Raw genomic sequence first — 24,809 nt, 5'->3', positions numbered from 1 at the left:
GACAAACAGATAGACCAGACAGACAGACAGGCAGGCAAGCAAACAAAAATGATGCCAGCAAAATCCGAACCCCACTTTTTTCCAACGTTTTACGTTTTTTTTTTGCCACCCCGCCTGCCCCAAGCCAGGGTTCTATCCTTTTTTTCCGCGGTCACTCATAGCGGACCCTACGCAGCATAGCGAAATTCTTCAACCGGAAACCAAACCATTTTTCATAGATTATCATTCGCTTACTAGAATCGCTGGTCAGGTGGTTGGCCAACGCTGCTGCTGCTGCTACGGATGCTGCAAAAGCCGCAGATTCGTTCAACCGATCGAGCGACTGATGGGCCGCCTTAACTACAATATTCTACACTTCCGAGAGCAACGACTTCATGGTTATAACCAACCATTCTATTTCGCCTCGAAATAAGCAAAAAGCACTGTGTTCTCATATCCGTGCGGATGTATTTTCAATTCACCAGGTATATCCTCTTTGAACATGGGTGCAGTTGCAATACGTTAAGAATCCCAGAACTCAAATAAAGCGAACTGGGCATCCGAAACCCAGGAGGACGATACGGTATGGAGAAACAGACCCGCTACCGAACGAAAGAGACTAAATAATACCCCCGAAAAGGCGACAAAGGTAGGCTCGCAAAACGATATCGAAGGCTAACCATTACGAAGAGAAAAATGGCCAGCACAGGATTGTTTACCTTTTGTCGGCATCATTCTAGTGAACACAATTGAGATCTAGTACTTCACGAGGAAAATTCTAAACCTATTTGCTCCCTAAGCTAACTCCAGAGGCGATTGACTGTTTTGGGACACCCACGACGCCGTTGTTGTTACTAGGAGAATAATATAACTATTTGTTTTTAGCAAGAAAAGCCACTGGGGATTTTTTGAGTAGGACCGCCACACTTAAGAGCAATGACGTCACTGAAAGTACACCGTCCGTGGGGTCTATTTTCGGAAAATCTATAATTACCCAATAATGTCAGCACATCGTTATGAACAACACAGTTGTTCGTATCGTTTTTAGCTTTCAACACGACAAATACGGTGACGTCGAAGTATATCGCGTGAAGGCATTTTTAGCGTGTCTATATACACGCAGTATTTAATATGCTTGGATCGTTAACAAAATATTATAGACATTAAGGGCCTTCTTTCGAACTCATGCTCGAGTCAGCTTTTTACCTGTTTTACCTACACAGAGTAATACCTGTTTTTGCAAAACGTTGAAGGACGTTACGTAGTAGCAGTAGACAGTCTGTCCATTGGATATTGAAATAAATTTTATGGCGGTTATCCAGTATGTGTGAATCTTGGCTAAGCAGTGACAAATTTCGCTCAATCCAATTAGGCTTCATTCGGACGTTCTGCACACGCTTTATAGTAGAAGAATACGCATTTCGAATACTCCATACAACTCTGGTATTTGCGCAGACAAGGGAGATTAATCACAGGTTATATATAGAAACGCTTAGCCCACGACAAATGCGGTAATTTAGAGTTAGAGTGTGCAACAAGTCGTTCTATAGCGAACAGGTATTTGTGTAAATACGCAAATAGATACTATGTCACCAATAGTTACCGTACAAGGATATGTGTAACACTGTTCTAAAATATTCATCACGCTTCATCATAACTACAATAAAAAAAACAGTAAACATAAAAAAAACAACAAGGACAAAGTAACAACATATTGTAAGATAGGCCTTATTTTATTGTAGAAGCCGTTACGAAATTGGGTTCAGTCAGCCTTGTTTAACATCTGGGGATGATTCATACAATATTTAGGTGGTGTACATATGGTATGCCTGAAAGATAATTTGCTTTTTGTAACTGTTATATTTCTCTATACTTTGAATGTCTAGATATTGATCTTCCAATACATGCACATACCGCGCCCATTTAGTAAACGATCGACAGCAACTAGCTAAGCGGAGATGTTGCCCATAGTGTCGATGTAATATCTATATACGATTCATCTTGAGCGCGTCGCAATTAACACACTGCATTAACACATAGCTCGCGTTTCCTCTACTACGTTTCCTCTGTTGCACAGGGACCAGATACGCCTTTATGAGCGAAGTATTGTACATGGTTTTATTGAGTTGTTATATTTTTCGATTATTGTCAGTGAGTGGAGTAATCACAAACTGTAGGCGTGCACATTAGACCTAGCAGGACCAGGAATATATTGACATAGGTTTCTCAAGTCGCCAATTCCTCTGCGCCTGCCATATTCGATCATGAAGCTCCGCTGCGATGCACCGTTAACGGTGTTATTTGTCACTAATTAACAGGATTAGGCTTTAATGTTCATTATGGGAATTAGGGATTGGACAAACAGGCGGGTAGAGGAAGGCACGTGGAGGTAGTAAGCTAGCCTGGATATAAGGCTCGATTGGACGGAATGCGACAAGGGCCGTGGAGAATAGGTGAGGCGCCAAGGTCGCGGTGTAGTTATACCGAGGTCAGGTGAACGAGACGAAAGGACGACTGAGGCGACTGGAAGAAGGGTAAAGTTAGAGATTGGAGAAAAGGAATACGGACAAGCGCAAAACAGATCAGGAAGCGGAGACATTACTCGAATAGGACTGGGGAACAAAGAAGAAACAGGGGAAAGGCAGCTTAGAAAGGAAAGGATATTAGTCGAACATGAAAAAAGAGCGACGTTATAGAGAATAGGATACGTTGCTTAAGCCTGCCAGGGCTGAGGTTAACTAGAAGTGGTTTGGATGGTTTAACATACGTACGGTGAATTAACAACGTTGGGTTGTGTAACGGAGCGTAGTTATGCACGAAGCAAGAAGACGTATATCAACTCATTTGATCGATTTGGGCATATTGGTCGGATCAAAAGAATATTTCTTATGAAAGAAACGTGGTGCAGACGGTGTTAGAAAAAGATAACGAGCTGAGGGAAGGGAAAGGAACTATCTGATTTAGACGCTTGGGTTCCGCAAATTCAAGCGAATGCACGGAACTAGATTTTAGGACGACCCATTGCCTTTGGAACATTTGTCTGATCCATTGCCTATGATTCTGATTTTTCAGAAAATGACAATTCGAACACAAATTTAAATTATTTTCAGAAACTTGTATAGAAATGTGGGAAGATTAGATGTTCTTACGTTGAAAAAGCAAGCAGACTATTTTTTAGGTTTTACAATTCCGGCAAGCACAAAGGAACTAACATTTTATTCAGCTTTTTTGTGAAGTCAATAAGCTCCTGTCGAATAAACTATTGATATTGTTACAGCATATAATAGCACCAATTGTAGCCAATTTCCCATTCCAGCGTATGTCGAGCCTTTTCCCCCTCAAGTTTTTGCCAAAAAAGCTTTTGATCTTTAAACGAACCTGTGGCTTCGTGTACGGTCGATATTCGATAATGCGTCTTTATTTCGAGTTCGTTGCTAACACTCTTTATTCGAAAGAACATCTCTGCACTATCTGATGTGGTCTTCCAGAACGTTCTTCTACACATTTAAGTTAAACAGCCACTAGCCTAAGTTGCTTTTAGTGAATTAAATTAGCGCGGAACGGTGTCAAAATCAGTAATTTTCCATAAATACTTGTTTGAGGCGTAGCCGATTCAAGGTCAAGATTATCGTTCATGACATTCATTGCAACATCTAAGTAGCAGAGTAAGTATGGCCGCAAGTTAGCGCTTGTAACAGACAAACGAATGTCATTATGCGAGCGGGAAGATTACTAAGGGAACTGTCAAATAACTATATAAAGTGTATGGGACGCGAGGCGACTTAAATGAAAATCTAGAAAAGAAATAAGATAACAAGGATAACACTACCGAAATCGCGATGATCAAAACAGTGGTCCCACAAGCTCGAACGTTCTACCAGAGCCATGTCCGATCGTCCATCTTCGTACGATATAGAAAAAGTCAAGCTTCACAGTTGAAGAAGTAAATAAAGCTAAGGAGCGCCTTTCTCAATTGTAAATATACTTCTTTTGGAAAATTTGTTGAATCTACAACAGTTACACTTTAATTCGACCTTGTCTAATCTTCTTCCAAAATAAAGGACACGTATTCTATAAAGAAAAAGTACGTAGATAGTTCAAGTTCGCTTTGCGAAGCGGATGCCCTCTACCGAGAACTGCTAAAAGATCTTCACTTCGTTAGTCTCGTAACAGATATAGGCGTGATGAACATACGGAAATCGAGAGAAAGAACCGCACGGTCAAACCGTATTACACAATCGTAACCTAATTTCAAGAAACGTCGTCAAAATTCTTCCAAAATTACCTCAAATCTTCTATCTTAAAGTACCATTTTGCATAGAAACGCGCTATCCTGCCATTGGTTGAACACTTGTCGTCCTATTAGTAAAGGACTATTTGAAACATGGTCGAAGAAGTAAAGCTGAAATCATTTCGATATTAATAGTTAGCCAAGTAATTCAGAAATAACCAAGGTAAAACAAGATGATTTTAATACTTTCGGTAACACAAATACGACAGAATCTCGAACAGTAATTGTTACTATATAATGGAATATACTTACACAACGTTGTACACTCCTGATGTATCAATCTGTTCGAATGTAGCTAACTAAACTGCTATACATTTCCAGGTTATATTCTGCCTTCGGTTGCAGCATCGCTGGGCTACAAAATGTCGATAACAGAACACAACTTATTGTTAAGTTTCTAGCACGGTCCAGCCATACCAGCTTATCGAGTGCAGCCCCGAGCTGCGAGCAAACGATGCAAACCCCTCAATACTCCAGTTTTTTGGCGACTCGCACTGAGCCCGCGGCATGTCTTGTAACTTTGCGATAGTTTAGGCAAAAGACTACAGCATTCGTTTTCCGAATAGCTTTGATGTTCCAGACCGCCTCGGTCTGTTGTCCAGCTGAAAAGGGTAGGTTTTTGTGGATGTCCATCGATGACCTGCGAACAATTAGTCCTTGGTTAGGCAGCAACTGGGCTAGGAAGCCAGCGATAACTCAGCTTCCTGTCCAATCCCAAATTGGCGCCTGGAATTTCTCACTGCGCTCGTACGCACGACGCCGTTTCCGAGAGCACAGCCATGGGAAATCCATTGACTCGCCATCGCACACAGCCGGCCTGTTCATAAAGAGGCGCGTGCTCTGGCATCATAGCGCGGTCGTTTAGGAACGGAAGCGTTGAACGCATGGTACCGTCGTTCATGCGGCTAAGAGCTAAGAGCCTTTTGCCAATCACATATAGAGCGGCGCAAAGAGAGCATGGTTGGCGAGAGGGCGAATCATTGGCCAAGTGTCGACCTGCTGCGGCGGGTCCTCGGCAGCATTGGTCGAGAAGCCTCGTAAAGAAGACTATCGTTTTCGCCCTCTGAGCCGCGATAGAATGAACAATATGCTACGGCAGTAGTAGCAGAGGCAGTACTCGACTAGGGACACGGCTAGCGTTGGATAAGGAAGGAAAATACTGCATGCTCGCTAACTGGCCCAGGCTTGACGAGATTCCAGAACGCAATAGCGCTTGATATGAGGAACGCAAGCGGAGAGAGACGGACGACTGCGACCGGCCTTTCATAATGCCCTTTTTATTAAGGAGGTGACAGCCATCAGCTGCTGGGTCGTCGGCTAATCTCCGATGCTCGGTACTAAGGTTTGGCAAGAAAGGGTGTACATCGAAGCGATGAGCGAAAGAGTAGGATGCATCAGCAACGATCTTTCCAGGAATTCTGAAAGGCATCTCACGACAACGTTGATCGTTTGGCCGTGTGGCAGTTGTAGCCTCTGCTGCTGTTACGTGGTGGAAGTGACGGCGTCTGCCGTCGTGACGGTACTCGTCGTCGCAGGAATGGTAGTGCTTCGAGACGTAAACGGCCGATGCTCCTAACAGAGCTTTGCTTCTTCCCCAGGGGTTTTACCCTTTCCACCAGCTTCATAAAAATTACGACGACGACAACAACAACAACGACATCGACATTTGATGGTATTGGATACGGTCATAGTTGTTGTTGCTGTGAATAGCACTGCTGCTCGTATAGCAGTTTCTTTTTGGTATAGGGTACGTGTATACGCTAGTAGAGTATTATTCGACATCAGTAATACTGGATTCGCCTTATTACGATTCAATATTTGTAATATTTATATATAATTGTAAATATTCGATAGTACTAATTCTTCAACACTGATTCTTTGATCTTTCGGGATGTTGAAATCGCAAGCTGGTCCTATAGATACCGGTGTCGGGGAGCATTTTCTCTAAGGACGGCTAGGAAAAATTAACATGGGAAGCGTAATCTTATAGAAAATGAGTCCAAACAACGTAACAGCTAATTTAGGAACGAATTGGTGGATACGGCTTCTTTTGAACGAGTTACTCTAGGCTTGTACTGGCTTAGGTACTGAGCCCATTATAATACACGATACATTTAATGAGACAGAAGCATCGATGCTTGTGTTCCATTGTAAATCACGAAGCACTCAATTACCCTGCTTCGTCGTTAATTGAAGGGTTTAATCAAGACGATACTGACAGGATCAAGTGGTGGTAGTGGAAAACCTCCGCTCTGTAGAGCCAGAAAACATTTCATTGTTTTGCTGTCTGGCTATTCCGGTCATCATTTTTACCTTGTCTTGTTGTTATAATCTAATACTATATAATGTATTGAATTTTCATCACTAAAGCTTGTTTCGACTATCGTCTCTACTTATTTTTGCATTTTTGAAAATAATATTCATCAATTGCAGTCTTCCTTCGCTGTTGATGTATAACTACTTGAATCAGGGTTGTCACGAAGCTAACAAAATTAAATGCCGAAAAAAATCTGGTTTGGTGACTGTCTGAACGTTGCTCTTTGATGGCTTTTAATCTGCGTTAATGGAAAAACATCTGACACTAGATATTCCACAATATATGCAGTGTCATTGAATATTACGGATGGCATGCTCTTAAAGCAGATGCACAAGCGCATAATGGCGTGTGCGCCTCCTGTGACCTTTTTCCAAAAGTCATTAGCCCTCGCTAAAATCGCCTCTAATTCTACCTAAATTATATAGGTGCCCTTGTAAGCTGAAGTCAGGACATTTGAAAAGCCGTGAAACTTTATGGCCATCCAAGCCTATATCCAAGCTTTCCGTTTCGGATATCTGAACATTTTATGTGGTTTAATTATGATGATATATATTATCATTTTTTGCTAGATGTTTGACGTTTTATACGTAATACATATTTTGAAGTTGGACCAATTTTCAAGGTTCTGCCCAGTTCATTTGTGTTACTGGTAACTAACAAAGGCCCCGTCGAGTCGTAAAGGAAAAAAGAGGGTTCAAGGATTAGAACAACGGGTCAATTTAACCATGTAAGCATATACGTATATGGTATGTATTGGGTACATGGTGTTAGACTATTGCGCACGTCTTGATAATTAATATAGAGCTTAAGTTGGTGTTGGCCTAAGCAGGGTGGCACTGAAGGGTCCAGGTTTGCAATAACATGGAATATTATGAGAAGAGACAAATTTTCTGTAGAAAGCACAACGTACTTCGCGGGTTCGCTTTGCGCTGTGCAGTGTTTGCTACTGAAAGTTATTTGTGATTTGTCGAAAAAGACAGTAACAGTCTAAAAGCAGTTGAATTTTGTGCGATACAATCGATTGCGAGAAGCTATTATTATAGATAGAGCCCGAAGCAGTCCTATTGCAAAATGGAAACCGTTGTCCTTATTGTTGTATGCTCTCTGTTGGTCCTGAACTCTTTAGTTGGCCGTTCGGCTTTTGTATTCTTTGATAGTCAACCGTTTAATACTTTTTTTTTGTGATTCAATAAACGTATTAGCGGATGAAAAACATCGATTTAAGCAATCACACTTAATGTTTGCTTTACTCATAATGTTTTAGACTATATATATATATGTATATATATGCGGTAAAATTCAAAGGGTCCAAGCGACCACAGTTAATTTAAATTTTCAGACGAATAGTTACGCAATTTTAGTAAAAGATAACCTTAAGACCTCAAGTATTTTTATTCTGTTAAATAGAAATAATGTATTAATTGCTATTTTCGCTACTCATGGTTTATTGGTATTGTGAAACAGATAATGTTTTTTTTCCATGCTTAATGTGACTTCACCACCAAAGTTCATGATTTTATATTATTCATTAATTTATCCATGCACGGAGCCACAACAGTATGGATAATATGTCACAATTCTGTAGGCTAAGAGTCGACCTGTGACGCGATTTAGGACGCCACACTTGTCGGCCTGTGTCCTACTTGCGGATCAAACTCTAGCGCATTCTCGAAGGCGTTAGTTTGCCATCGTGCTCTTTGTTTTGCAGACGCTGGCTTCGTTTTTTTTTTTCTAAAAATCAATAGAGCTTTAAACAGCACGCATTATATTTGATGTTTAGAATGGAATCAACTGCTTACAAGTGGTACCGATACTGTGGAAGGGCTTTCGCCGGAATATGGGTCAGTGGCGAGTGCATAAGGACTGCTGACGTTTCCTCCGCTATCGCTCTAACCGAGCTATCGCAGCGAATGCGCACGAAACCAACTGTGTCAAAAGACCTCAATTCCAAGCTAAAGCCGAATAATAATAGAAGAGAATACCCTTAAGGAGGAGTCAAATTCCTTGCAATGCATTACTATTGGTGACGAGATGTGAACTTATAAGTTTGATGTGGGGACAAGAACCCAATCCTCTTACTGCCGTTTCGTACGCGAACCCAGATCCAAGAATGCTGCAAGATTAAGAACAAGAGCTAAGGTTCTCCCCACTTTTTTTTTAAATTTTTTTGGCTATCAGGAGGATTGTGCACTATGGATTCAGCCGAGTAATTTTCAAATCAGTAAGGAGTACTGTCAAAAAGTCTAGTCCCAGAGTTCTTCATTATGACAGCGCACGAGCCTACACTTTGGCACGTGTACTGCATCCTCTACAGACTCTGTGCTTACAAGATTTAACCTCCTGCGGCCTTCTTCTCTCCCTAAGGCTCAAATAAACGTTGGGGAGGAAAACGGTCTGGGACTATTATGAAGAATCTAAAAAAACAAGGGCAGAACTGGCTTCTATTTCTTCGATTGAGTTCGAAGAGTGTACTTAACGATTGTAAAGATAGTGGCACAAGTGCATTAAATCCCGCGAAAGCGACTTCGATGGGAATAAGTGAACTTCCGAATACGACCTACTGCAAACGTCCATGCATCGTGTCCAATATGAAGTTGTCAAGAGTACTCAATTAACTGTAGGTTTGAGTTAACATATAAAATCTCCCCATGAAGCTATACGTATGGTTAATTTTTATCTATCATTAATTTGTTATTTAGATTATTATTTATGTATTATTTTAGACCATTTCCTTAATTTTGTACTTTCATAGAGATAGCGCACTAGGACTTTCGCGAAAAGCGGCTATAAACGAAAGTGATATGTGTGAATGAAACAATGTTATCATAACTGAGAAGAACCTGCATTTTACAAACGTGTGTTTCGCGCACTTTGTCCGAATGAGCGGCATAAAAATCCCTATCCTTTGCCATTCAGCGCAGTGTCGACCTGAAGATCTGCAACGAAGTTGTTGTTGGTCGTTCATTGTTGCCATACAAATGAGGAGTACGTGTGGGTGTGTAGAGACCTTTGTGGCTTGTTCTATGTACAAGATGAATAGTCTTAAGAGCCCGTATGTGGCTGCTCAACGATCAAAGGCGTGCAGGCCCACCGAACATAACACATACAGCGACTTTTCCATTACTGTTGCTGCCAGCGTCAGCAATCCCGTTATTTCTGATTCTGCTTTAGATGTCTTCACTTCCTGGCATTTCCCCTTGCAAATATGGTTCTTGCTGTCGCGAGCAAGCCTACGTCGTTTCGTACGGCTTCTGGACCGTTTTTCCATCTGTCTTGCTACGCTATGTAAAGGAAATGGTCCTCTTGTCAGTTTTGGGCAACACTGGTAAGAAACCTGTAGATATCGTCAAATACTAGCAGTGGCAGAGATTCAGTAAAGAGGACCAGTTTTCGCCAGTGCACGTTTCACGGTAACGCCTATTATTGTTGAAGCATATGGCAGTACAGCCAGCCGCCCTCGTCTGCCGACTGCACTGACCGATACTTAATGCAGACACTCTATGGGACGAGCAAGTACAGCGAATCACTCGAAATGGAATGATTTTCATGAGATAGCCAAGCAGCTCTGGCCATTGACGCGTCGAGCAGACAATACTGCCCAAAGCATTTGGCGCCAACAGATAGTCGCGATGGGCTTTTCTTGGGCTGATTCCGCTGGATAAATCTGACCAGGGCTCCTGGCCTCGGGGCCCTGGATTCCAGGGCACCGTAGCCAACCGCCATTCCGTCCAGCACACTACAAGTTACCGTTGAAGAAATGCTCCAGCTGCAGCCAAATTGGATCAAAACAAGCCGCGGTGAATAGCTTCGCAAACCCGTTTTGCCAGGCTGCTCATAGAAACCTATATCTGGTGCAGCCACATCACAAATACTTCTGCCGCGTTTGTACAGTTTCGGGAGGCCGGATGTTTTGAGAGATAAACAGTATCGATGTTACTTAGAAACATGAACAAAAAATTATCTAAAGCACCCGATACATGGCGAAGAGAACAAAATAGGCCAACGAGGGATAAGAGAACAATCAAACTCAAATCTATTATGTAGTACCTAAATGAAACGCCGTAGTAGCATTAAATCGTCAGAAGTTACTACATAAAGCAAGGTATCGAGGATGAATCGAGTCAGTCACTTACTTTGTTTTTTGTTCGCCATATCATCTACGGGTCATTTGCAATCTCAGCGTACTTGCAGACAACAAAAGTGGCATGCACCTTTTTATCATCGCCAGCATGTAGGACTGTTGTAGGCAGCTGCAAACATGGAGTCGGGTGACCCTCAAGGGGTCTTCTTTTATTTTTGAAATAATATGTTTGTAAAGAAATCGTCAATTGTCCTATTCTGTGCTACAGTTCCTACTTTAACAACAGCCGGTCAATTATTTTCAACCGGATACGAAAAACATTTGTACCTATGTGACCGACTAACTCTAAGAGCTCTTGGCAAAAAAAACAGCGCTTCGCTCGAAATCCAGTATTAAATTAATATGTTCTCTATTCGTCGTAACCTGCGAAGATCTTTTCCAATTTTTCGACGCATTCATCTATTGCATCTCATTAAGAGTCTTCAGAAGAATTAGAAATTAGTTTTTGAGGCCCACTTTGTTATCGTTAAAAACATAATTGGTCACTGAACGGAAAAAAGTCATCCGATGGAAGAAGATCGAAAGGGAATGGCGGGTACAGAAGAATTCTGTACTCAGACTCTTCTGGACGTTTTCTGTTGAGTAGCTCCATTTACGTGACGACATTGCGTCGTACGCGAATACTTGTTGACTGTGGTTTTTTTCGAATATTCATCTTTGTATAGGATCCTTCTGGTCTCACTTTATAGCATCTTGAATAGAAATCTAGCTTAACCCTGGGCTTACGCATATCTTCTGGAGCTACGCGTTTCTTTATTTGCTACATATTGACGTAGAATCAGATTTTTTTGTCACCTGTAATTATTCTATAGAAAAACCTGTTATTAAGACTAAGTGGTGCCCGATGCCGGCCGAGCTAACAAACAAGCGGCAGCTGTATTTCTTTGTGCCCTTTGCTCAGTCTGCAGGGTGTCTAGCCCCCAACTTCTTATTAAATCCCATAAATTTCGTATGCTGCTATTTGTATGACTAGCTCGTCCTGTCGGCCAAAAGTTCTCTTTTCAAGATGCATATAGTCAGTCTTCATCAATCCCGACTGGACGTTTAAGACGGAGTACGCTGTCGGGTTTCAGGGTGCCACTATTGAACTTCGCAAAGCCGCCTTTAACCACTGCTCCCGTTGATGAAATCGACACCACCCGTGGCACAAATATTCGGGGCTGTTTAGAAACTTTTTAATTTTGACAAGAGCTAGAGTCGGGTAAGCGTTTTTTCACCGGGAACATCCCTATTTAAAGCTTGAATTCGGAGTAAAAGTATTTCCGTCGCGCAATATACTTAAACAGGCCTACGAAAGGTAAAAAAGAATGCAAAGCTCTAACTTAAATCAGTTACACACCAACCTGATACAAATTGCACCACTCATTAACTAATTTAGCAGCCTATCACGAAGAAACATACAATGGTTGACCCTAGGTGCAGATAATGCGGTTTTATGCGATTATTATATAGGTGCAGAACGTAGATACAGGCACATAGCGGATTTCTTCTCGATTTGCTGCCTTTAGTTTTTTCAGCAATAATATTTGAGTACGATGCTAGAGAAAGATGCATTTTGTTCATATTCTGTACAAAATATGTCCGCCAAAAACGGTTCGACTGGGTGGTCTCTCTATACAAACATGTCCCTTCGAAACAGGATCAATGAAATAGAAATACAATGTCAGACGCCGTCTGAATCCTTATAACAAAATGGAGTTTTACATGACTCGGTTCGACTGTGATGGGGATCTTTGGTAGAAACTTCCTCGTTTCTAGGGAGCCAGCTTACGTTGCTAGCGCGCAATGCTCATACATATGCTAACCGGCGACTTTGTCTGTCGCTATAATACATCCCTTTTATAAACGGGAAACAAACCTTCGAAAGAGATTCGCATTTCAAGTGCATAATACAGAGCAACTTCTGTTCAATTGATAATGACGAAACATAGTTTTTTTACCCACACAGAAATTTATCTTTGGTGGAAGAGACTTAGCTTCGGTTTTCTAGTTGTAAACAAGTCATATAAAACAAAAACAGATTAACCCGTGTTATACCGCGTAGCAATCAGCAACATCAAAGTACTGACTTGTTACCTCTCTGATATCTACCTCTTACGCAAGATAGCACGATCTCTTACACGAGGCATCAACGTCGAATCGTGAAGGTTCGACATGCTTTTCTGGCCTTCAGCTCGTCGCCGTTCCAGTACCACTAGATCCTCTGCATAGAGAAATCGTTTAATGATGTTGTTTACTAAATACGTTTGTTTCCAGCTTTACAATGACAGTCGGTCGGCGAGAGCTCTCTAAGTATCAAACGAGCACGAGAAGACAACTTTCGAGCCGCATTATGTTCACTGACTGGAAAACAGGCTCATGTTTATATCGAGCGCGGCGTAGTAGATTGTAGCCCAGGCCATTTAGAGCCAATGTCATTTGCTGTTAGTAAGTAATAGACTGCAAATCGACTGCTTAGACTACAGCGCAACTCATCAAATTTTACCTCGTAAACTATACTAGGACGACGAGAGAGCAGGTGACAGGTAAGACGAAAATATTACCATTATTGGTTATTTATTATAACATTCAGGCTCATGGTGCTGTGCCACACGTACGATACTTACGCGGATAGGGTCGCCTGCCCCATGATGTACGAACTTTTGCTAGTGTCTCCTGTCAGAAAGTGTAAGCATCGACGATGAACAAACTCGACCCGCACGAACATACGTTCGCCAACTCCTACCAATTCTGCTAAGAGAAAGCAATGCCCAAAAATAAACAATACGAAGAAGTCGGTTGTCGAGCGACCTGCAATCTCGATGGGGTAATGAGACTCAGGAAAATCCTGCATCGCGTGAGGGAAGTCGGAATAGGTACGTGAACCCAATCTAACACTATAGGGGTCTGTAAATGACTTCTGCAAGGTCGTTTTGCTCCTATTTGCTCCTATTTATTGTCCCTACATTCTCAATCGTTTCTCAGTTCAATCACGGGCAACAGCATAGGTTCTCGAATAAAGATTCAGTTGCTGATTTGCGTGCCCCTTATAATGTAAATCTGCATTCATCGAGGTTGGAAAGTAGAGTTCCAATTCTGACTAAAATAAAATTAACGACGCTAAATTGTGAACCCATTCGTCTCCTTTAAAATGCAGCGCGTGGCTATGCAAGGTTGAGCTAATTTGTCAAACAGATATTGAAAGGACTAGAAATGGCCTTACATTGATTAAGATTGAGATGCAGAAAGGACATTGATCTTTACCTTAGCAAGAGTAACCGTGCAACTATAGACAGCCTGAAACGATTAGTTAGTTCAATTATTACTACAGAAAACAGGCTTTTTTTCAGGATTGGACCCATTTTACGAAACACACTTTAATAATCATAGAAAAGTGTTACTGAAAACCGAAATTATTATGCGTGGACAATACCCTATCTAAACCAGTGAAAAGATCCTTTCGACTGACCTTTTTAAAATATCGCCGCCGTAGCTATTGTTATCATTCAAAAGCGCGAAGGCACGTTTCACTATCATACATATCGGTGCCCAAATGTCCTGGGCGAAGCCGGTAACTGGTTCTTTTTTGCATCATCGACTAGAAGTGCACGACCGTAATATGTTTATGATTTGAATCTAAATCATACGTAGTCGGCTATGTTTAAAATGTGTGACACCACATTTTTATTTGATGACTCATGAGAAGCACGATTGTCGTACGACAAGTATCAGTGATGGGAAACTTTCACATAGCTTTAGATTTTGTTTCTATATTATTTTATTATTACGTTATCCTACATTAAAGCATCTTTTACATTTTCAGTCATGGGTTATACTGTGTAATAACAACTAGCGATGCCCAATGAAAACTCTTGTACATATAGAGTTATATATATATATATGCCACGGGCAAGATTATTCATTGGACATCTCTAGATTTTATTAAACAAGATAACGCATGATTGAAAAAACACACATACTGATATATCTGCTGACTTGTTTGTTTGGTCACCCTCTTTGTATAAGCATTGCAGCATATACGTGGCTGGCGAACTGCATGGATATATTGTGGGTGCGTACGATTCTCGGTGAGGAGATTTCGTCCCTGTGTATGAGGTGACGGTTGCGAAGCGAGCAGTGGGGGCTTTGCTTTTGCGTACAATGAGGGCGTCGTAGAAGAAACTGTATAACTTCGTAGGCAAGGCCACGGCAGGATACGTCGCATCCGCCCGTTTTCTTTTTCCTCAATGAACGAATGAATCCCTTCTCAGTTTACTGTGTCTGGCTTGGTGTGTCTCTTTGCGGTAAGGTTCTCTTTCTTGTCCGACGGCTGCTTTCGGCATGAGGCTTCTCTCTCCAGTCTTCTGCGGTTCTGTCCCATCCCTGATGGCTCAACAGAGAAGAGCAGAAAGCAGAAGAAGTGTTCGTACCCAGCCCGTATCAGCGTCAGAATAAAAAGAATTGAAGCCACGATCAAAATGACATAGCCGAATAGTAGTCAAGGGGCCAGCGGCAACAGTGGCCGTGGCAGCAGCTGCCTCCGCCGCAAATTGCTCCTTCAATCCTCCGCAGTTCCAATGCGAATGCGAGAGCGTGAAGACGGAGGAGTAGCTCGAAAGGATAGTCGAAGGGGAAACGTACGTGTATATAAGCGTTTGACGGAGGTCGGCCGCTCATAGACGACGGACATAAAGGAGCCGAAGGGCAGAAGATAGTTGGGACAAGAGGAGCTACGTTTGCTACCAGCAGATTTTCTGTTGGATCACAACAGACACAAACAACTAGAACTAACTCATGTTTGAAAGACTATTCCTCGAATGTCTTGCACGACGTGTAGAAAGCTTGCTTTGATAGAAGAGGGGTAAACGCAGCATGGGCGCAGAGAACCTGACGCAAGCCTTCTTGTCCCGTCCAAATACATATTTCGCCGATTTTCTGTTTGTAGAGTAACTTAGCGCCGCATCCTGGCAAAAAGAGAACAGCAACGAAAGCCTGGCGGGGAACTTACAATGGCCCCACATCAACAGTTTACGATTGCTATTGGTGCCATTACCAATGCAGCTACAACTGGCGTCGTCAATTTGAGCACTCGTTGCAATGAAGGCATCAAAGTTAAGTTCAAGTCTACGTAATTATTGTTATTCGACCTATCTGTCGAGAGCTTTGAAGATGAATTCACTCGAAACCGTCACAGTCTCCGGAAATGGACCAGCATTGAAAAATTACAAGCATAAAATGTGTACGCGTTTTATCACGAATCACAACTAATCGTGCAGAATACGCCTTTTGTTATACAGAAAATCCGAGAACAGCTTTACTATTGGCATGTTTATATTCGACCAATAGGCCTTTTGTTAACGATAGCATTCATTATGGTTAGTGCGATGTCCGAAAAGACCTGTAAACACATTAGCGCTGTTTTTACCTGTTGAAGTATCCGACAACGCCGCATCAGTAGTTCCGTTCGCGTAATAGGGGGACAGTTCACTTGAAACAAGCGTATATACCAAGCTCATGCGATATTTGAATATAATCTTAGATAAGAAAAAAATACATGTGTATGCAATTTAAAACTGTACTTAGATGAGATTTATAAACTGCGTGTAAAAATTCATATCTGGAAACGCACTCCAAGTGATTCCACTTCTGGCGCTATTGCATCTAAGAAAAATAGCGTGACACGTTCAACCTATTCTGATAGTTGCACGAAAGGTGGACGCGTACGCCTATAATGGGTAACGTCTAAATTTCATAAGAGCAGTAACAACTAAGCCCCAATCTGAACCGACGCCTCATGTCACTCATAAATACGGACTAATGAAGCGGTACGTGGCAAATTAGCCGTTCGGCACACTTTGTTGATTACCTTTCGACGAGCTCTAGCTACCAGATGTACGTGAAGTTTATGGAAAAAGTAAAGCCAACAATCAGACGATGTGATTAGTTTTTATTTGTCGAGAATGAGCTATACATATTACGTTTATGCGCACACTCCGGCGACTGAACGATGAGTGCAGGCACGCATGTCAGGAAACCCGACAGGACAATCAACCGATCTGCGGCTAGCGTACTCACAGATCCACTAGGCTTCCCCGCAAGTTTTCATTTGAAATACCGTTAGAATCGGTTCCGACCCAAGAGCGAAGAATGTGAAATCCAGGACACAGTACTGTAGGAATACGTTGTTAGCTAACTTTTATCTGCTCAAATCTTTTTCTAAAAAGCAATAGAATAATTTCTCTATATGCAAAACTAAAGATTCATTTATTGAGAACCACAAAAATAAAAATTACGTGTACTTTTCAACACTAGGAAGTCTTCAACGTGTAACGTTCATATCATGTTTAGTTCAGGTTTAGCCTGCAAATGTGGCTGATGCTTTAGCTGTAGCAGGGGTAGTGGCCACCGTGTTTGATGGTATATTTTTGATACGCACATGGTTTACATTCGTCGATCCTCTGGTGCCACTTGACCGGTTCGCTCAACGGTGACTTCATTGTGTATGTAGGTGCTTAGACGCCTAAGCACTACACACACACAATGATGAAACGTGAGCCGAAGTGCTCACCAAGGTCGAGCCAGCCTTGAAATCATCCTCAAGCAATGATGAAAGTAGTTATCGCGCCAACGAGTCTTCATCATGCTCCAGTGGTTCGTCATCCTTTGTCATGAGGACCTCCCTGCGCTCGGTGTTATTAAATTGCGTGTAGGAATAAGCTCGATGTGCTCTTGGGTTAAGGAGAAAGGAACAGGCGTACCTTGTCTGCCATGTGCGCTCCTGCAGTATACCCCGACCCAAAACCAACGGGAACGGTCGAACGTCAATTCTTGACTTCAGCTGGTAGCAGTGCTTCGTGGGGATTCGGGTATGTCAGAAGCGGTTGTGGAAACTGATACCAGGCTATGTATGGGGCTCGTAAACAGTTAGATTAATAGGGTAATAATAACGGTAGACTAGTAGTAAAACCTCCGAGCGGTTCGCTTGGGAATTTATTCAATTGTAGAACTGAAATAAATGCATCTTCTATGGCAATCTTCCTTGACAATTGTTTTCTCTACAGATATTATACTAAGTCTGATAATAATAATAACAACATTAGCACAACTATCCAAGTGCCAGAAAATGGCACCAATGGGAGCTGTGTATGTCCTTCGTTATTCCGGTGGTTTTCTAAGGATTTATTTTGATCCTTTTGTAAGGTTGTATCGAGGTTTACGAATCTGTAGCTATGAATTAAAATTCTGCCGTGCAGCAATCACAGCCCTACAGACGTTGCTTGCGTCACCATTTAGGGATGACAATACGGTTACGCCATCAGCGATTCTGCAACAGAAATTCGAATAGCAAATCTCTGCTTCACCCCTGCAGTACGCCGCCAACAGATAAGCCAATCAGCCGCTCTTCCCAACAGTGCGGCTCCACTGTTCTCCTATAAAATTTCGGTTATAATTGACAGAAAGTTGATTTTCTGCTCTTCTTAGTTAGATCATTGCAGGCCTTCTGGCTGATATCGGTATACTTGTAAAATGCCTAAAGCGCAATTAGCTTAAATAGAGCTCCTGAAGACAACAAAGTATGGAGATAGATGCTTACCTCTATTTAATGTCCAGCAGGTTCAATTTACCAGAAGGGGACGAAATCATACATAAGACGACATTTTATTCCATGGACAGCCACTAAGTCTGTGCTTTTCGTTGAAATAAAGCTTCTAATTATTATGCCAAGTTGTTAATCTTGCGAAGTTTTCACTTGAATAATGTAACCGAACGATGACAAAATAGAAGGTTCTGCGAAAGGCTCCATGTAATAATAATATTCTATATGACAAGACTGCTAGAGAAGACAACCTGTGCCGGATGCCGCGAGTACAGGGGCGAGGCATTGACTATACTTAGTTCTTATCCGTTAATTTTTCTATCGCAAGCGGCAAATCTGCCGCTTGCGATAGAAAAACTTGCGACTGCCCAAGCGGCAGAGTTCACTTTTTGCGTTTCGTTACCAGGTTCGATTCAATGGCGGAAAACAGCGCGAAGATGTTTAGCTGAGTTGTAGAGTTTTCAGAAAAATCCCTAGAGCGGAGAATCCCTAGAGAGTTAGTCGATACAGTCTAGAGGTGGCGTCTACAGTTGTACGAGCAATAACTTCTCGTGCAACGTTCCTGTGACAGCGCAAGTTGCCTACGTACACAGGGAAAGTTTACATATGTACTAGTAGTGCTGATATTTACTCATACACATATTTCTCTTCCAGTATAGTCGTAGTATACATAATTTGCAGTATGTATATATACTCTTAGCCTGTGTCGGAAAAAACCAACAAATGAATAATATCAATTACAATGAGTTAACAGCCACCAAACTTTTCCATTCGATCGATTTGCATGAGTATAGGTTATTCTTAGCGACCCAACTATAACTCTTAAAAACCTTTTAGCTTTGCAACGTGCAGCTGCGTAATGTGTGGAGATTTATGTCCAGCACTAGCGGGCAAGGAATATTACTTCGGACGAAACAAAACTCTCACACTACAGAAGCAGTACATTGATAGTTATCAACGGTTCGCTAATGCATTTTTCTCAGGATACTCGATATCGGCGTATGAACAGAAGACGTACGTGAAAACGCGATCAGTCATAGTTCCTTGTACGTCTCGATAGCTTAATTGACCTTGCGGTATCTCCGTATTTAGCTTAATCCAATGGGACTAGTAGCAAGTACACTCTGCGTGTTCTGTTACATTCATGACGTAACTTAAATACTTCTTTGTAGACCATGGCCGATACGCTTAACAGTTAGTGCAATAATCGTGACGGTCCCTGAAAGTTCCTTGTTGCCCTCACGCTTTTTCTGGAGGCTTTCATATGAGCGAGATCGTGACATAACAGCGCCGAGGCTGTGTATTACCCTGCGAAGGAAAGAAAAAAAATTAGGTCTGAACGGGTATATCCTCGATGTTTCGAGTTTTTACATCCGTGGTGTCGTCGTTAGCCATTCCATCAGATGGCTGGCTCCCAGCACAAAACGAAGTATAATTATGCCCGGGTCCAGACGTAGACCACAACGTGTCCCTAGGATCAGCAGGCAAATACGTTAGGAATGGATATGTCCTGTAAGACATTCGTGGATCATGTACATGTAACATGTAGAGTTCGACACGATTAATAACAGTGTCGACATAAATGAATGGCATATGTGTTCGTCGTGTTGGGTAAGACGGTGCTTAGGGGATTTAGCTTCAAGGGATTTAGTGTGCCTAGAACTTCTATTACAATGATAATCAATATATATTACTTGTTTTTGACTATACGATGTATTTATAATTCATAGGACACCGTTGATAAAGGCCGTATTCACAGGATGAACTAATATAGAAAGTGTTGCATTTCATAAGTCTTCGTTAAGACAGATTACTTCTAGTCTCCGGACAACAGTTCTTAAATCAACAAATATAGGGATTATGGAGCCGATTGAAGATGTTGAGATAACAAGACAACGCAATCTCGAATGTATAACGTCATAGTTTGGCTGAACCTGAAATTTAATTGGGGTCATAGCCAAGCAGCTCGTAAAATAGTTTTCCTTTAGCCGACATCAGGTTTCTATCGGTGACAACCAATTACCTGCGGGATCTTTTCCGGAAATCTGCTTCGTCCTGAAAATGAATTCACCAGTCACTACAATGACCGAGTGAAAATGCAGTCGATGTATGGAACCCTAGCACAGCTATAACCCAGAGGAATTTAACGAAGTCGCATATGAACTGACCAAATTGTCAGAATGGCTTAATCAGGTGCCATTGGGGCGATGGGTTAGCAATAGATAGTTTGGAAAATGAGCGTGTTTCGTAAGAGTGAAATCATTCCGATGCGCGAAAACGATAGGATGGGGAATAGCCAATACTGCTCGGGCGTTTCTTGCTCACATCATGGCCTAATACGGTTGTGGCACTTAACTGAACAGCGTCAAATTAGGACTACTGGCGATTACTCTATGAATTCGCTAAAGTGTATGGAATGTCCTTGTATTTGATAGATTATCGCTTGGCGCGTCTAGGTCCTGAAGAAGTCACTGTATGTCAAGCGCCAATCGAAACAACTTCGCGCTCGGTTGCCGAAGGATCAAAATAGCACTTCCAACAAGTTACCTTACTGCATATCAATGTGTACCGCAAAAGGGCCAGTCAAATTAGCTTTTAAATAACTTCACAAGAATTACATTGCTAATTTTGAGTAATCCGCATATATCGTACCCTACATATGGTCAAGCCGTGTATTGAGCCTAAGCGTTGGAAAAGGGCAGATGCATGCGGCACATGTTCGATTGCTAAGGCACAACAACGTACGAGCAGTCAGCTGTGAGAACTATAGCTCCCTTAACGCCTATCTCTAGCGTAGATATGAGGTCATGCTAGGTCCTACAGACTAGACACTTTGTAACAACGATTATGTTAGCCAGACATGTGAACATTGTCGGTAGATATGTATGCCGAAGTGGGTAAAATAGAACCGATCTCTCGTCTTTAGATAGCGTACATAACGAAAAAAAAACCGCAGAGCGTAAGCAATTGCCAAAAGAAAGGGTTGTTGTGTTCATAACTGCTTACGAAGCCAGGTAGCTGAGCTCTATACTTGAAGCAACATGGAAGGGGGCTATGGGACGCGCACTCAGTGGAAAAAAGATAGCCATTGGAGCGGAATATCGCAAACCGGCTAGTCGACAATACAGCGGTCAAAGCAATCTGAACGGTGCTCTACAGAGCTGGAAGCTGTTTACTGAAGCAGCTTAGAAACTATCACGCTCCAATCAAATAAAAGTAATGTCACTTATCACTAAATAGATCCTATGTCTGTATATTAGTTTTCCAACATTATTGACATTTTTAAACATTTACATCAATACAACCAAAGGTTATTTTACATTTACAGTCGAGGCATTTATATAATAACATAGTCTAGATGTACAGTGTTGTGTCATATATGGTTGCACTGTTGATAGCTTGAATATTATAAACCGCCGACTTGCTGGCAATCTAATAATGTAACTAACGGTCGGCATTTCAAAGGCTGACAATGTCAAATCCGTGTTTATGTCTCCTGGCTGCAGACAGGATTGTGTTTATGTTTGCCGACCGTAATTTATATATTATAGTTTATCCATTAGCTATTGTTTGATTTTTTTTCCAACTCTAATTTGCTCGAATTGCTCGGCGGAAAAAAAACTACTGTGTACGTTATCTGCTGATCCCGCGTTAGACCTACAAATTTGTCTTGGTCTATATTGTTTATAAATACAGCCGCTGGATAACTCTTACCAAACGGAACGATACTTCATAGTTTTAGAGCTACTTCCGCTCGGCCACCCCGCCGCCTCGCAGAACAACGAGAACATTTTATAATATAGACATTTTATAATATCTTTCCTTCTCCAGGCACCTTCCCATGAGTGGTGATCCCATGCGAAGTATAATGTTAGTTACTTTGCGCATTTGACGCTTCGTTCTGTTATGTTTAGTACAGACTTCGGTTGGCTTCGTTGCCTCATACCTATTCTCAAACGGACAGCATTAAATACATAGATAGGACAATATACATAAACGGATCGAATCAACAGAGTCATCCGTCATATAGGCACCATGTGTGAGCAGGTGGGTGGCTGTACCTTTACGTGTTTATTTTTGTATGTATGTGAATGCGGACGGGTCTTGTTATCTTGTACCCCCTAGCAAAACCAGCGCGAGCCCCAGCCGAAAACCATATACGGCCGCCAACACGTTCGGGTTGACGTGAGCCGCGTCACAGCGTGAATTCTCTTTTTGCAAACCTTGCACGTACGTAGATACGTATGCAGCAGTAGGAGGACCAGCACAACAAAGCGAGGCCGCCGGGGTAGCAGCGGGATTTGTGGGAGCCGACCTTCGGATTAGTGAGCAGTCTAGTATGTAAGCGCTGCTTCAGCGCAAACCTTGTAGATCGGTAGCCAAGCCTCCTAAATTTATGCCAGCGTGGAGCGAAACCTCACATAAGTGCACTGTGGTACAGGCAGGTAGTGCAGTAGTCGACCCTGCAATAACCCGAAGTAGACATGCAGCATCGAGCCAACATAAAGGCTAACTGCGACGTTAGCCTGAGGACCTTACACGGATAATGGTAACACAGGATACCAGCCAACATTGGGACTTCCACCGGAAACGTCGTCATTATCATCACCATCATCACCAGCATTATAACAGCAGGTGGCGTCCACGAACTAATCCTGCTAAATACATATATATATATATATATATATATATATATATATATATATATATATATACGTCCCATTCACCACCGTTTTCCCAGTTCTTTGTACCGTTATGCTTGGCTATTGTGCCATTCATGTCATATCTCGATTGCACCTCACAAACTAAGTCACATTTTCGTTCGCTTACTTCCCCCGGCTACCTTCCCTAGGCCGTTTCTCGGCCATGAAGCCAGGAGCTTCATTTGCAAGTCATTCGTAGCAGACGACCTCAGTGTGGCCCCTCTGCTACGTTCCCTAGCCCAGCTGTGTTCGGGCGAAACGCAGCTAGGCTATAGTCGCTTGCCAAGTGGAACAAAATGCACTGCACGTATCATATGCTAGTAACAACAGCAAAGGCGTGTCAATCACTACCAGCAGCAGCACGAGCAACCCAAGTAACTATGCGACAAGCCGATATGCGGGAGGCGTAGTGTAAGGCTCATCGTAGAAGCGTACTCATCTTGCAATTACACCCGTACAAGCTTTCCGTTCCTCTTCTAATGGTTAGCAGCGAGATGCAAAAGAAGAGGTACGGGAGTCGGCACGGAGAACAGGCACACGAAGGAACCATTCGTACACGCATGTAGGGCAGAAATCCGCACATTCGGCAGCTCGTTCTGTTTTGTTCTCCGTCCTTTTTTCATCGCCGGTGTGTGCGGATCCTACAGCTGGACCAACAGTACAACTGTCATTCAGGTGCTAAAATGGCCTAGGTCTTCGTTAGTTGCATTGTCTGGAAGGAAGCGAAAATCGCTTGACTTAGTGAAACGTATTCCACGATTACATATTTGAAACACAATTATGCAGATATAATAGTTTCGTACGTCTATACAGTAGTAACAAATTGTTTGCCTGCGATGAGATATGGGTAGCTGTTTGATACCGTGAAGTACACGATTCTAAGGGCAAAGTAGTGATAAAAAAGGCATCCACCCGGTACTATAAGCTAATAAGGTTTCAGTAGAAATACATTGTCAGTTATTAATCTATTTAGTAGTGGAGAATGATTCGGGTCTTCAGATACAGGCATCTGTTTTTCTGTTAATTTGTATTAAAATTATATGTTGAAGACAAAATGGACCTTGTAACGTTTTCACTGTTATAGTCGAATAGGTAGCCGTACTTGACCGTTTCTATCGGCCTTGAGAAAATCGTTAAGCGCTCCTGCTGGTGATAGCAGTTACATAACGCATAGGTGTATAGGAAACACAGGATGATTTGCCTTCTTGTTTACTCAATTTGTTTGTTTTGATCTCAATGTTTTTTCAATTTTGTCATGAAGAAACCTTTATCCGCAATTACACTACACCGATGTTTATAAGAACAACGCATGGCATGTTCTGTTCACTACGAGTGGTTACAACTTATAGAACATATACACTGACGAGAGTATTTAACAGTAAATGGCGGCCGGTATAACAATCAGAGGCGTATCTTTAAGCACACGAACCCCCAGCAAATGCTGAACGCGTCTTCCACCTCGATTAAATAGATGCCATGTCGGTATCTTTATTCTAAATAAAAGCAAACTAAGTTCTTCGTTTGTGGATACTTCTATTAAGATGCATTAGTTCGTCTTCGGAGTAGCGGAATACTAGTGAAATATTGGCACTCTAAAGAGAGGAAGAAATGAGCTCTAAGAGTCTTTCGTTAGAGAGAAACGGATTTTGCTTGGTGCAATGAGGAGGTTCCAACGCGAAAGACATACCACGCAGGTAAGGCTTCATGCTAAAAGCAGTGTTTTAAAGCTATCCCGTTCACCTCAAGTAGGCTTTTAGGAGCCTGCAGAATTCATTGAAGCCTCGCAGCCTGAACCTCTGCTA

General features: G+C 42.1%; 2 long non-coding RNA genes across 4 annotated transcripts; one reads left to right on the top strand and one right to left on the bottom strand.

Moving 5' to 3' along the window:
• Positions 1-1,691: 1,691 nt before the first annotated feature.
• Positions 1,692-5,334, bottom strand: LOC147758669 (uncharacterized). Its single transcript, XR_015328078.1, has 2 exons — positions 4,523-5,334; positions 1,692-4,381 (listed from the first exon to the last, which is right to left on the bottom strand). It is a non-coding gene; the product is annotated as an uncharacterized LOC147758669 (long non-coding RNA).
• Positions 5,335-5,769: 435 nt separating this feature from the next.
• LOC147758668 (uncharacterized) lies at positions 5,770-16,642 on the top strand. Of its 3 annotated transcripts, none has more exons than XR_015328080.1 (3): positions 5,770-5,942; positions 13,301-13,583; positions 14,734-16,642. It is a non-coding gene; the product is annotated as an uncharacterized LOC147758668 (long non-coding RNA). The 3 variants fall into 3 exon arrangements; XR_015328079.1 differs by having other exon boundaries at positions 5,770-6,017; XR_015328083.1 differs by lacking the exon at positions 13,301-13,583 and having other exon boundaries at positions 5,770-6,017.
• Positions 16,643-24,809: the final 8,167 nt, after the last annotated feature.

This window comes from Varroa destructor, unplaced genomic scaffold (genome assembly GCF_002443255.2).
Source record: "Varroa destructor unplaced genomic scaffold, Vdes_3.0 BEIS01000001.1, whole genome shotgun sequence".
Classification (NCBI taxonomy): domain Eukaryota; kingdom Metazoa; phylum Arthropoda; class Arachnida; order Mesostigmata; family Varroidae; genus Varroa; species Varroa destructor.
Note: the sequence above shows the minus strand (reverse complement) of the source record. Positions and strands in the feature narration are given on the sequence as shown.